We start from the raw sequence: 14,529 nt of genomic DNA, 5'->3' as shown, positions 1-14,529 counted from the left end.
ATCTCAAGCATTGTGCTGAATTAAACAAAGGTACCAGAATAAGTGGATTTAAGGTCTGAATTGGTTGTGTGATGCTGAGAATCAATGATTTCAAACACAATCCATCCATATTACTCCCTCACAGAGATCTCCGCTCTCTTGACCCCATCCATCTTTCGGAGCGCCTCACAACCCCACCTCGCTGCCCTCTCCTCTCTACCCAATCGTGATGATCAGATTACGGCTCTCAACTCTACCCTTTCTACTCAGCTAGACTCACTCGCTCCCCTTTCCCTTCGCCGCTCTCGTACCACTAACCCACAGCCCTGGATCACTGCCACTGTCCGCCTCCTTCGCTCTTATGCTTGAGCTGCCGAACGCTGCTGGCGAAAGTCTAAACACCATGCCAACCTCGTTCACTTCAAGTTTATCCTTTCCTGCCTTAACTCAGCCCTCTCCTCTGCCAGACAAAACTATTTCTCCTCCCTCATTGACACCCGTGCCCATCACCCCCGCCAGCTATTCCGTACATTCAACTCCCTTCTTAGGCCCCCGGTTCCTCCCCCTCCTCCTTCCCTCACCCCCAACGATCTGGCCTCCTACTTCATTAACAAAATTAAATCCATCAGGTCCGACCTCCCCAAAGTCACTTCCCCCCCTTCTCCAACCCCCTGGCTTTCAACACTCTCTGCTACTCTCCCATCCTTCCCAGCAGTATCCTCAGAGGAGCTCTCCTCCCTCCTCTCAAGTGCTACTCCGGCCACCTGTGCTTCTGACCCCATTCCCTCTCATCTCATGAAATCTCTCGCTCCATCCCTTCTCCCCTCCTTAACTTCCATCTTCAACCACTCACTCTCCACTGGTTCCTTCCCCTCTGCCTTCAACCATGCCCATGTCTCTCCCATCCTAAAAAAAAACCCTCTCTTGACCCCACCTCACCTTCTAGTTATTGCCCCATATCCCTCCTACCATTCCTTTCCAAACTCCTTGAATGAGTCGTCTACACGTGCTGCCTCGAATTCCTCAACAACAACTCTCTCCTCGACCCCCTCCAGTCTGGCTTCTGTCCCCTACATTCCACGGAAACTGCCCTCTCAAAGGTCACCAATGACCTCCTGCTTGCCAAATCCAACAGCTCATACTCTGTCCTAATCCTCCTCGACCTCTCAGCTGCCTTCGACACTGTGGACCACCCTCTTCTCCTCAACACATTATCTGACCTTGGCTTCACAGACTCCGTCCTCTCCTGGTTCTCCTCTTATCTCTCCGGTCGTTCATTCTCAGTCTCTTTTGCAGGCTCCTCCTCCCCCTCCCATCCCCTTACTGTGGGGGTACCCCAAGGTTCAGTGCTTGGTCCCCTTCTGTTCTCAATCTACACGCACTCCCTTGGTGACCTCATTCGCTCCCACGGCTTCAACTATCATCTCTACGCTGATGACACCCAGATCTTCATTTCTGCCCCTGCTCTCTCCCCCTCTCTCCAGGCTCACATTTCCTCCTGCCTTCAGGACATCTCCATCTGGATGTCTGCCTGCCACCTAAAACTCAACATGTCCAAGACTGAACTCCTTGTCTTCCCTCCCAAACCCTGCCCTCTCCCTGACTTTCCCATCTCTGTTGATGGCACTACCATCCTTCCCGTCTCACAAGCCCGCAACCTTGGTGTCATCCTCGACTCTGCTCTCTCATTCACCCCTCAAATCCAAGCCGTCACCAAAACCTGCCGTTCTCAGCTCCGCAACATTGCCAAGATCCGCCCTTTCCTCTCCATCCATACTGTTACTCTGCTCGTTCAAGCTCTCATCCTATCCCGTCTGGATTACTGCATCAGCCTTCTCTCTGATCTCCCATCCTCGTGTCTCTCCCCACTTCAATCCATACTTCATGCTGCTGCCCGGATTGTCTTTGTCCAGAAACGCTCTGGGCATGTTACTCCCCTCCTCAAAAATCTCCAGTGGCTACCAATCAATCTGCGCATCAGGCAGAAACTCCTCACCCTGGACTTCAAGGCTGTCCATCACCTTGCCCCCTCCTACCTCACCTCCCTTCTCTCCTTCTACAGCCCACCCCGCACCCTCCGCTCATCTGCCGCTGATCTCCTCACCGTACCTCGTTCTCGCCTGTCAATCAATCAATCAATCAATCATATTTATTGAGCGCTTACTGTGTGCAGAGCACTGTACTAAGCGCTTGGGAAGTACAAGTTGGCAACATATAGAGACAGTCCCTACCCAACAGTGGGCTCTCAGTCTAAAAGGGGGAGACAGAGAACAAAACAAAACATACTAACAAAATAAAATAAATAGAATAGATATGTACAAGTAAAATAAATAAATAAATAGAGTAATAAATATGTACAAACATATATGCATATATACAGGTGCTGTCGGGAAGGGAAGGAGGTAAGACGGGGGGGATGGAGAGGGGGACGACGGGGAGAGGAAGGAAGGGGCTCAGTCTGGGAAGGCCTCCTGGGAAGGCTCACCTGGGAAGGAGAAGGTGAGCTCTCAGTAGGGCCTTGAAGGGAGGAAGAGAGCTAGCTTGGCGGATGGGCAGAGGGAGGGCATTCCAGGCCCGGGGGATGACGTGGGCCGGGGGTCGACGGCGGGACAGGCGAGAACGAGACCCCTGTCCCACGTCATCCCCCTGGCCTGGAATGCCCTCCCTCTGCCAATCCACCAAGCTAGCTCTCTTCCTCCCTTCAAGCCCCTACTGAGAGCTCACCTCCTCCAGGAGGCCTTCCCAGACTGAGCCCCTTCCTTCCTCTCCCCCTCGTCCCCCTCTCCATCCCCCCCGTCTTACCTCCTTCCCTTCCCCACAGCACCTGTATATATGTATATATGTTTGTACATATTTATTACTCTATTTATTTATTGATTTTACTTGTACATATCTATTCTATTTATTTTATTTTGTTAGTATGTTTGGTTTTGTTCTCTGGCTCCCCCTTTTAGACTGTGACCCCACTGTTGGGTAGGGACTGTCTCTATATGTTGCCAACTTGTACTTCCCAAGCGCTTAGTACAGTGCTCTGCACTCAGTAAGCGCTCAATAAATACGATTGATTGATTGATCTTGAGGCTCAGCAAGTATTTAGTTTTCTGCACTCTTACTTGGACGACGCAAGAAATGTAGTTTTATCTAGCCTATTTCCTGATGGGGTCCAAGGAAAAGTGGTTTGTCTCCCTGCTTTGTTTATCTTAACATCTCATCAGCATCTTGTATTCCATGGATGCATTTTACTCTTCTTCAGATGCTTTCATTCTAATGATCTAAAGGGACCTGGGAGCTAGAAACCTCTCTATCCCATTTTAGATTTTCACTCACCGATTCCCACCTACCCACTGGCCAGTCACTTATCAATTCAGATTCTGTTTTAACCATTTAGTGTTAGTGCCCCAATGACTTCTCCATATCTTCTTTAAATTGATGCAAGAGCATCAAAGGGGGTGTGATAAATAGACCAACACTACTTTTCACCCTTGCAGTTGGATCTGTACCATTTACTCATCCCACCTTCAGCCCCACACCTCTATTGTACACATCCATAATTTATTTTAATGCCTGTCTCCCCCTCTAGACTGTAAACTCCTGGTGGACAGGGAATGTGTCTACCAACTTTGTTATATTGTCCTCTCCCAAGTGCTTAGGGCAGTGCTCTGCACACAGTGAGTACTCAGTAAATACCATTGATTGATTGTGTGTAGAACCAGATTAACTAGATGCAGCCTAATGACATCTGGTCACTCCAGGACTAGTGCCAGCTGTTCAAATTGAGACCCTGCATGCCCAGAGTTTCTCTGGAGGTGGAGACTTTGCCTCCTTTCATCACTTTATCACTTCCACCCCCATCTAGCCCATCCCCAGGTCTCTCCCAAGCAGCACATCCTAATGGAAAGAGCAGAGGCCTGGGAGTCAGAGGACTGGGTTCCAATCCCAGCTCTGCCACTTACCTGCTGTGTGACCTTAGGCATGTCATTTAACTTTTCAATGCCTCAGTTCCCTCATCTGCAAAATGGGGATTCACTACCTATCCTCCCTCCTACTTAGACTGTGGGCCCCATGTGGGACCTGATTATCTTGTATTTACCACAGCACTTAGTATAGTGCTTGGCACATAGTAAGTGCCAAGCACTTACTATAGAGAAACAGCGTGGCTCAGTGGAAAGAGCATGGGCTAGGAAGTCAGAGGTCATGGGTTCTAATCCCACCTCCGCCACTTGCCAGCTGTGTGGCTTTGGGCAAGTCACTTAACTTCTCTGTGCCTCAGTTACCTAATCTGTAAAATGGAGATTAAGACTGAGCTCAATGTGGGACAACCCAATTACCTTGTATTCCCCCTCAGCGCTTAGAACAGTGCTTGGCACATAGTAAGCGTTTAACAAATGCCATCATTATTAAGTGCTTAACAAATTCCATAATTATTATTATGAACCTCAGGAAACTGAGAACACTACCCTAGCTTCTACTATTTCAGCAAGATGACCTTGTAAGGGTATGCTAGTCCTGTGTGGCAAATTGCCTGGGAGCCAGTAGGTGCTAATAGTAAGATGCTAATAGTCAGTGATTGTGTTTGAGACACTTTTGGCAATCTCTGGCCAAGCTAATAATTTGGGATCCCAGTCTTTCAAAACTGTTCCGCCATCCCACCCAATTCCACTTCAAACATATAGAGGAGTCATCAGGCTCCAGTCTGTGGGAGACATCACGTGCGCCTGGTTATTAGCGTGGCTGTAGCTCCCTAAGGAAAAAAGCAATTGCAAGCAATAAAATCCCTTCTCCCACAGTGTGCTGTTGTCACAATCTGCTTAGTGGCCTGAGGATGTCATCCTAGAGAGCCCCACTCTGGATCTCAGATTTGAAGACTTGAATGTCAGTTACACTTTAGGAATCTAATAAGGATACTGAATTTGTCAGAATTATTTCTTCACCTTTTCCCACATGGTGCTTGAATTATTCTATGACTTTAGACAGATAGCTTTTCCTAAATTGCTCTCATTTCAGTGTGAGCCGTTGCTTGTTAGATAATCTCCTTCCTGCCACTCTCAGTTTGGCTTTACCTGAACAAAAAGCAGGTTAATTAAAAAAAAAAAGGTGGGAAGTCTGTTGTTGCATTTCCACTGTCAATTCCTGAAGCATAGTCAAGCAGAGATGGACATTTTGAAATTCAGCTGGCCTCAGGTAGTGGAGGGAAAACCTTCCCACCATGGGAAAGATTATAAAGCCACTGGTTGGATTACCCTGTATTTGGACTGGCTGTCCTGTGCAGCAGTTGGCTGGCAATATTTTTGGTGAGGGATTTTAAATGACATGTCAAGTGAGAGGCTTTAGGACATCAAGAAGCTTCTGGGCACATTGTCTATATGTGGGTAAAGGCTCTTAGGTTATCTGAAACCTAGAGGATGGAATCTGATCAATAATTCACTGATACATATGATGTGAAACACATAAAGTTGATGGGTCCCAGTTTGAAGGCCAGGTGAATCCAATCACCTGGTATACCCAGTTGAAGGGCAACAAGACAGGTGTGTATGAAATGGCCCTCAACAAGTGTAAACATTTCTTTTCTCTCTATCTCTCTTCTTCACTCTCTCACACAAACTCTCCACCTTGACCTAACAGGCTGGCATTTATGCACCAGAATGTGCTTCTTCTTCTACTCCCTTAGAAGTGCTGGCAGCTGTTCTAACCCTACAGATCATTTCTTCTTTTTTTTTAATGGAACTCGTTAAGCACTTTCTGTGTGCCAAGGTTAAAACCCAGATCCTCTGACTCCCAGGCCCATGCTCTTTCCACTAGGCCTTGCTGCTTCCCAATTTTTTTCATCCTTTGCCTAAATCATTGCTTCTGTGTTGCCATCTGCTAAATACCTTGGTTTAGTGGAAGAGAGAGAAAGTCTGCTAAAGGACCGTGTGGGTGGATTGAATCAAGCACCTTCAAATTGGATAGTTGACCTTATTGTCAGTATTGCTGTTTCTCATTAAATTATTTGATCACTAGGACTCAGTTTTCCTATCTGTAAAATGGGACTGTCAACAGCCCGTTGTGGGCAGGGATTGTCTCTATTGCTGAATTGTACTTTCCAAGCCCTTAGTACAGTGTTCTGCACACAGTAAGTGCTCAGTAAATATGATTGAATGAATGAACTGCCTTCATCAGTAAAATGAATCAGTAACATTTATTGAGCACCTCCTATATGTACGGCACTATACTAAACAATTGGGAGAGAACAAAAGATTTAGGAGACATGATCCCTGCCCTCAAGGAAGTTACAATCTAGCAGGAGAGACAGATACTTAAATTCCAGATATCCTTGTACTCTGTTGCTTCCCCTGTCTCTAATTTATTTTAATGTCTGTCTCCCCATCCAGACTGTAAGATCCTTGTGGGCAGGGAACATGACTACCAGCTGTCTTGCACTGTTCTCTCCCAAGTGCTTAGCACAGTACCTTGAACTCAGAAAATACCAATGATTGATTGGTTGATGGGACAATAATAGAGTGCATAGAACAGAATAATATGTTTGTAAGTGCTCCAAGGACTGTGGTAACTGCTTATGATAAATCCCTAGGTGGTTCTGAAGGGATGAAGTGGCAGGTGAAGAGATTAGGGATTTTGGTTGGGAGGGCTTCCTGGAAGAGATGTGATCTCAGAAAGGCTTTGAAGATGGGGAGAGCAATGTCTGTCAGAGCAGGGGGTTGTGGGGAGGAAGGGCATGAGCTAGAGGTTGGCAGCTGGGGAGATGAAAGTAAGGCACAATGAAAGAGCGAGGCACAGAAATGCTTTGATGGTATTGAATCTGCCCCACATAGAGATGTTCTTTTCATTCTTCCATTAAGATCATCTGACTCTTCATTTTCCATTAAAATGCTCATCCTTCCCTCACCCCCTATGTTCACAGATGTTTAGGCCCAAAATGAATAGGCTCCATGGATGGGAAATTTCCAGCTCCCTGAGTCTGCCATAAAAAGAGTTTGCTTAATTTTTTTGGTTACCTTTGAAGAACAAGGTGTGTCTTATTTCTTCCCAGAACTCAGTCTGGGGCTACAGCTGCAATTGCAGCTGTCAGAGGTGGATCACTCTATTTTCCATCTGAGCTTCTGTGCCTTGCCATAGAGCAAACCTACCTCGCATGTTTCTCCCTATGGTACTGAGAGCCTTTTTAAAGAGAAGTTGGTCCTGAATGCTGTAAAACCTATTTGCAAGTCTTCCTTGAAGAACAAATCTCAGGGTTCAATTTTCCTTTAGAATTCAGCCTCACCTTCAGAAGTGGGTAATTTAATTTATAAACCAATCAAGATTCACTTATGAATGAAAAAGGAGAGTGACTTCTTGTTTTGGACTAATAATGTCCCTTTCCTGGGACAGCCTGAGACTTTCTACCATTCCAATACAGGCAACTAGGCTGTCCCCGGATATGTATGTGTTTTTAATTTCTTTCTTTCTTTTGTCTTTAGCAAACCTACAGTGGTAATCCAAAAAAACCTTTAGGGAAGAGTTGCTTCAAGTGAAATTTTAATAATAGCATCTACAACCTATTAAGCCGACAGTTGCCAGAACCCAAATCAATTCCTTCAAAGTAAGGTGTACTCTTAATGAAGCATACTAGCAATTCCAGGCCAATGGGAATGCTTTCGGTTTACTTGAAGGCCCACCTCTGGCTCTGATGCCACTGGGTGGAAGCTAAGGCAATTTCTAAAGGCCCTGTAGCTTGTACATTGTACAAATATACATCCGATTCTTTTCTCCCGTCTCCCTGTTCCTGATTTTACTTTCCCTCACCATTGGTTTTTCTTCCTTTTTATTTCCTCCCTATTCTTCCCTACCACCTATTGCCCATTGTTGGGTAGGGATTGTCTCTATCTGTTGCCAAATTGTACTTTCCAAGCGCTTAGTACAGTGCTCTGCACACAGCACTCAAAAATATGATTGAATGAATAAGCTCTGCCTGTGGAACCCAAGGGTTATGTCATACCCTTGCTCTCTCTTTCACCAGTACCCCTAAAAAAATTATGTGTGGGTGGTCCTAAAGAACACTTCAAGAGACATTATTTCACAGAGGAGTAGGTGGGAAAAGTATAGACAGTTGGCTGAAGCTATGCCAATTACTCTGCTCTTCAACGTTCAATTGTAAATTTCCAGTTAAATTCATCTCAGGAGTTCATCACATGTCAGGTTTAACAAGGGGCATTTAGATGTGATTTAAATATTTGTGTGAATTGGCAAGAAGCAGTAAAAATCATAGGTTTAGTGTTCAGTATAGAAATACCAAAACAACTTCAGACTGGGGAAAAATAGATGACCCCAAATACCTCAATATACACTTGAACCTATTCTACACATTTTGTATATCATTGTACAATAGTGCATTACCAGATAGCTTTCTCCATGCCTCATTGAAAAGCTCTTGAACTTCATTTTGTTAACTAACCCCTTAGGTTTCCTTATTACTGGAATTGCTTTTCTCCTAGATTTCTCCCATTCTCTTTGACTTCACAACCACCCTAGTGATGGATCCCTTCTCATATAAACATTCTTTAGTTACTTCACCCTGAGTTTCCACTTGTATATGCCTATTTGCCCCTCTGGTTTACCCGAAGTGCCTGGCAACAGTAAAATGATCCTGTGTGGAAAAGGCCACTGGGAAGTCCTCAGAGCTAATGCTTTAGGGCATGTGTCTACCAACTTTGTTTTATTGTCCTCTCCCAAGGGCTTAATACTGTGCTCCTGCATACAGTAAGCACTCGATAAATACCACTGATTGACTTTAGGGCAAAAGGCTAGATCTGGGTGACCAGGCTTCTTTGCTTTGCTGCATTGGGTAGATGAGGAAGGAAATGCGTGATTTGTGAAACACATAATTTGTGTTCACAAAACACGGACACTGAGGTTGCAGTCCATACTAGGTACTAAAAGAAGCAATGTGGCCTAGTGGAAAGAACACAGGCCTGAGAGTCAGGGGACCTGGGTTCTATTCCCAGCTCCCCCATTTGTCTGCTCCATAACCTTGGGCAAGCCACATCACTTCTCTGGGCCTCAGTTACCTCATCTGTAAAATGGGGATTAAGATTGTGAGCCCACAGAGACTGTGCCCAACCTGATTAGCTTGTATCTATTCCAGTACTTAGTACAGTGCCTGATACATAGTAAGCACTTAACAAGTACCATAAAAAAATTAACAAAAATGAAGTTAGGTCAAACTGGCAAATATTCACCAATTTCTCTCCTCCCTACTGCCCCCACCGACTGGACAGGAGTCATTGGCAATGCTCAGCATCTTCAGCCTGTTCATGGAATCAGTCCCACAGTGTAGTTTTGAGTGAATGTGCCAAAGGAAAGCCTAAATCTCTTTAACAATTTCATCCTTCCTGGCTTCCAAACCCAAAGAGCGAGTAAAGCCCCGGAAATCCGAAAGCTCCTAGTCCCATTAAAGCAAGCCAACCCAAGAGAGTCGATTTAGCCTTATGTCAGCTGTCGTTCAGACTAAATGCTTAAAATCCGTCCATCTTTACACCAAAAGAAAAAATTTGTATATGTGCCCCTGAATTTAAATATGCAGACATTCCCTATTCAGACATTAACTACTTGATTGAAAATGTACCTGAAGTATTAAACACCATTGAAATCTAGACATATTAAAGCATCCAGCTAATAAACAGATGGCCTCTCCTTCATATTCACTACTCTTTATCCACTCCATCCTCTGCCAAGACATTACAAAAAGAACTTGTCACTTGACCTTACTCTCACTAGATTAATTTGTTGACTGAGGAGCATACTTGGGAGTTACAGCTGGGTCCATGAAGGTGCTTGTGTACTAATCCAGCATCAGTGAGCCACTATGAGATTTAATTTCTGAAAGTACCACTTAGGCTGAAACTGAATTCTGTTCAATAATAAGCTTCTGCAGGGCAGAGAAAGAAAAAAAGAACAAAAAATGAAGTTATAAGTTTGGAAAGGATATCTATGTTGAAGCAGCATGGCATAATGGGTTGAGCACGGGCCTGGGAGTCAGAAGGTCATGGGTTCTAATCCCGGCTCCACTATTGCCTGCTGTATGATTGTGGGCAAGTCACTTCACTTCTCTGGGCCTCAGCTACCTCATCTGTAAAATGGGGATTGAGACTGTGAGCCCCATGTGGGACAAAGGACTGTGTCCAACCCAATTTGCTCGTATCCACCCCAGCACTTAGTACAGTGCCTGGCACATAGTAAGCACTTAACAAATTCCATTATTATTAGTACTATGTCAGAATCTGAAAGGAGAAGGCATATTGAGAATTTGACAGTCTGCAGGGGTTAGGGTTAGGAGGCAGCATATCAGCATACTACATCTTCAGTCTGCTTGGTGTCCCCTTTGGCAGTATTTGTTGGCATGTTCCAAGCTATCCTGTCATATCTCTGGGACTGGTGACCAGAGCCATCCCTTGGGTAGAGCCAATGAGTTCAATTGGCCTGGGCCCCTCACCATAAAGAACCCCATCCTTTTCAAAGAGTGGGAAACTGGCAGGGGTGGGGCGGGTAGGGAGAAGTCTCATTAACCCAGCATGGGGTGGCAGGAAGAAGGCAAGGGTTGTCATTATTCCTAAATTACTGATGCCCCGACCACCTTCTCCTCCTTCCCCAACTGAACCAACAGCAAGGGGGCAGCAAACTGTCCATCTCGGGCAGGGGAGAAATTTTAAGGCAGAATGTCCATTCCTTCAACCTCCCTTTCCTGCTCTCCCTGCCTTGGGTCCTCCACCCACTCCCACCATCCAGAATCTTCTTGAGAATAAGAAAAGTATTTCCTTTACAGATTCACTTTTACATCCTGGCATTCCACAATCCATCCTGCAATGTCCCTCCACAAACCTGAAAGTTATCTCCTTAATGACACTATTTGCATAATAGTTCCTTCTAAGACACAGTCTTCTTTTCACTGGTGTTTAGGAAGACTAGATTTGAATGCAAGATAGAAATCTCCCTACTGATGGGCGCGCACACAGTCTGTTAATGTTGTTGATGGAAATAGTTCCTAGCAGACTTCATTTCACAGTCTTCAACCTACAAATAAAAACCAGTCCACCTCATTTTTCAATAGGGAAATGTTACCGCAGAGCAGAGCAGAAGTTGCTAAAGACAAAACTGAATAGCTGTCAGATTTTATTCATAATCATTTCAAAGACCTATGGCGACCGGTAGCCTGTGGTTCTGAAACCATTTTCAAACTGAACCTAGCTAAAAGAATAAAATCACCCAAGCATCTATATCAATGGGTGAGAGCTACTTTGACACACTACCCATTTTATTTACTTCTCATGAAGACCTATTTTACCTACACCCCCACTGGCAAGCAATCAGCAAGTCACTGTCCTGCAATTCTAGATGGTAAGGCCAGGGGAAAGGGTTTTCTCAGTTTGACAATCCAAACTGGAGGAATCTCTTTCAGCTTCATCACAGCATGGGTAGAACATGAGGCCAGAATTTCCTTACAAGGAGTATTTCTACACTTACCTGGCTGAGTGGCAAGATTCCCACGGACTAGAGAAAAAGAAATTTCCTGGAGACCTTCACCACCTACCGAGCATTCATCATCATCATCATCATCAATCGTATTTATTGAGCGCTTACTATGTGCAGAGCACTGTACTAAGCGCTTGGGAAGTACAAATTGGCAACATATAGAGACAGTCCCTACCCAACAGTGGGCTCACAGTCTAAAAGGGGGAGACAGAGAACAAAACCAAACATACTAACAAAATAAAATAAATAGGATAGATATGTACAGGTAAAATGAATAAATAAATAAATAGAGTAATAAATATGTATAAACATATATACATATATACAGGTGCTGTGGGGAAGGGAAGGAGGTAAGATAGGGGGATGGAGAAGGGGACGAGGGGGAGAGGAAGGAAGGGGCTCAGTCTGGGAAGGCCTCCTGGAGGAGGTGAGCTCTCAGCAGGGCCTTGAAGGGAGGAAGAGAGCTAGCTTGGCTGATGGGCAGAGGGAGGGCATTCCAGGCCCGGGGGATGACGTGGGCCGGGGGTCGATGGCGGGACAGGCGAGAACGAGGTACGGTGAGGAGATTAGCGGCGGAGGAGCGGAGGGTGCGGGCTGGGCTGTAGAAGGAGAGAAGGGAGGTGAGGTAGGAGGGGGCGAGGTGATGGAGAGCCTTGAAGCCCAGGGTGAGGAGTTTCTGCCTGATGCACAGATTGATTGGTAGCCACTGGAGATTTTTGAGGAGGGGAGTAATATGCCCAGAGCGTTTCTGGACAAAGATAATCCGGACAGCAGCATGAAGTATGGATTGAAGTGGAGAGAGACACGAGGATGGGAGATCAGAGAGAAGGCTTGTGCAGTAGTCCAGACGGGATAGGATGAGAGCTTGAATGAGCAGGGTAGCAGTTTGGATGGAGAGGAAAGGGCGGATCTTGGCAATGTTGCGGAGCATTCACCTGAAGTAGTAGCTTTCACATTATAGGAAAAGGCATGGGCTTGAAATCTCATGAGACTTTTAAACTAATCAAAGCACTTTGCTGGGGTGTTTTTACAGAAGTCAGACTGGTTCATTGAGGAGACTTTCTGTATAGGTCTGAAATGATAGAACAACAAGAAAATCCCCAGGAGTACTGCTAAGGAAGCTGATTTGCCAGCAGATGTGTGGATTCTGCCAGGGAAGAAACCACCCATGAGTGAAATTAAACCTTAAAATGAGAGTTGGAGAGAATGGGGTGGATCCTCCTGAAATCTATGCAAATTGTAGGGGAGAAAGCTTTTTGAGAGGTTAGGTTGGGGAAAGGGACAAGTGGAGATAACAGTAGAGAGAGATTTGACACAGTAAGACTGAAGCAGACCTAGGGGAGTGAGTTGAGCTTTGTCTTTAAAACAAATAGAATCCATTTCTTAAAGGCCTTTTCACTCAGAAATGAAAACCAAGTTGTTTTCGCATGGGGTGATGAGAACGGTTGTCAAACCCCCTTTGTATTTCAACAAAAAAAAATCTGGAAAACAATTTTCCTGCTTAGTGATCGGAAGAAAAAAAAATCAAATGTAGATAACAAAAACCAAGTCTACTTTTACAGCTTGTTTTCTACTAACTGTATGGGTAAACACCAAAGCTACTTTCTAGAGAGTGTGTTCCCCTAGAACAGCAACCCCACTGTGAACTACTCCAGTGAAATCCTCCTTATCATGGATGGATATAGAAAATTCTTGATCAATATTGTTTAGAAACTTCCCTATTCGTTGCCAAAGCCACCTGGGTTGGGTGTCAGTGGGTGAAACATTGAACAATCCAATTTGATCTATAAGTCTCTGAAAAAGAGGTAAAGGGAGGTCATAAATGTTTAATGACTCATTGAAAAGATGAGCAGAAATCTATATATAGTGGGAAAAATGAATTGTCTGCAGCACAATTTGTTCTCAAAGCTGTGTGGACACAGGGAGCACGGGTTGAAACTAGGAAGCAAGAGCAGGCCTAATCTTGTAGTAAATCTGAGGGGGAAAAAGTTTCCTTTTTTCATTAGATCATTTCCCCTTTGCATCTCCCAGTCCATTTTTCCTCTCCTTAACTTGCCTCGGTATTTTCCTACAAGGGAAGACGTAGGAGTTGGTGAGCCTCCACACTACATTCAGTGAGAAGCAGTGAAATGGGCTCTTTTATAGGCAGAGTGAATCTTAGTTCCCATCAGTGGTAAATATGGGAATTTGTTGTCTTCAGATTTGGTTTTTGCAGCTATTTCTTCTCCTCCCTTTACATTCCTCCTCACCTCCGTCTATGACATTATCTGGTCTGAGAAACCTACCTGCCACAGCAGGCCCACCCTCGGCTATTGAAGCTTCCTCCTCCTGTCCATCTTCTTCCCCGTGGGCTTGAAGAAATACTGAGCTAAGCTCTATCTGGCATACAGAGCCTCAGTTGCCATTTTCTCTGTTCAGCCTGCCATTGTCCCAGGGAGAAAACCCCTAGCTGTAGTTACTCTAGTCCCCTTAGAGGTCTGAGGGTCCAACTAGAGCTTGGCCAAGTCTAACCCTAATCTCCCTACCCACCACTACCTCGTTCACTGACACTCGTAGGATGGCCAGTCATCCAGCTTTGTACTGGACAGTCTTATTTTCAGCTGGCCCGTCCAGTCTGGATATAGGGCTGGATGCCTTTTTGTGTGGTACTTCTAATTTAAGCACCCAACCTCCTTCTGATGTGGCTCCTGCCTCTGTATACCACAGCTCAAATGTGGTGCCCATGTTTGCACAGATTTGAGAGGGAAGACAAAGGCTGTAGAACATGTGGGGAGGTCAGGGGCCCTTCCAGAGTCAGTCAGTCATATTTGTTGAGTGCTTATTGTGTGCAGAGCACTGTATTAAACGCTTGGGAGAGTGCAATATAATGATAAATGGGCACATTCCCTGTTCACAATGAGAGTACAGTCCAGGATAACTCCAGTCTATTTCCACAAAATGACACGTGCAGCATCATCACACCACACTGCGGACCCCAAGTAACCCATGGGATGTCATGTGCCTCTTCTTGTCCGGTATTCCTGAGGGTCATCAGTGGCTACCTTA

The 14,529-nt window shown here is 45.3% G+C and overlaps 1 protein-coding gene across 2 annotated transcripts in view; it reads left to right on the top strand.

Annotated features, from left to right (window-relative positions):
- Positions 1-14,529, top strand: part of SMPD3 (sphingomyelin phosphodiesterase 3) — a 170,288-nt gene that overhangs the window by 39,233 nt on the left and 116,526 nt on the right. The window lies entirely within an intron of this gene.

This window comes from Tachyglossus aculeatus, chromosome X1, assembly GCF_015852505.1.
Source record: "Tachyglossus aculeatus isolate mTacAcu1 chromosome X1, mTacAcu1.pri, whole genome shotgun sequence".
In the NCBI taxonomy this organism is placed as follows: domain Eukaryota; kingdom Metazoa; phylum Chordata; class Mammalia; order Monotremata; family Tachyglossidae; genus Tachyglossus; species Tachyglossus aculeatus.
This window is presented reverse-complemented; position numbering and strand designations above follow the sequence as displayed.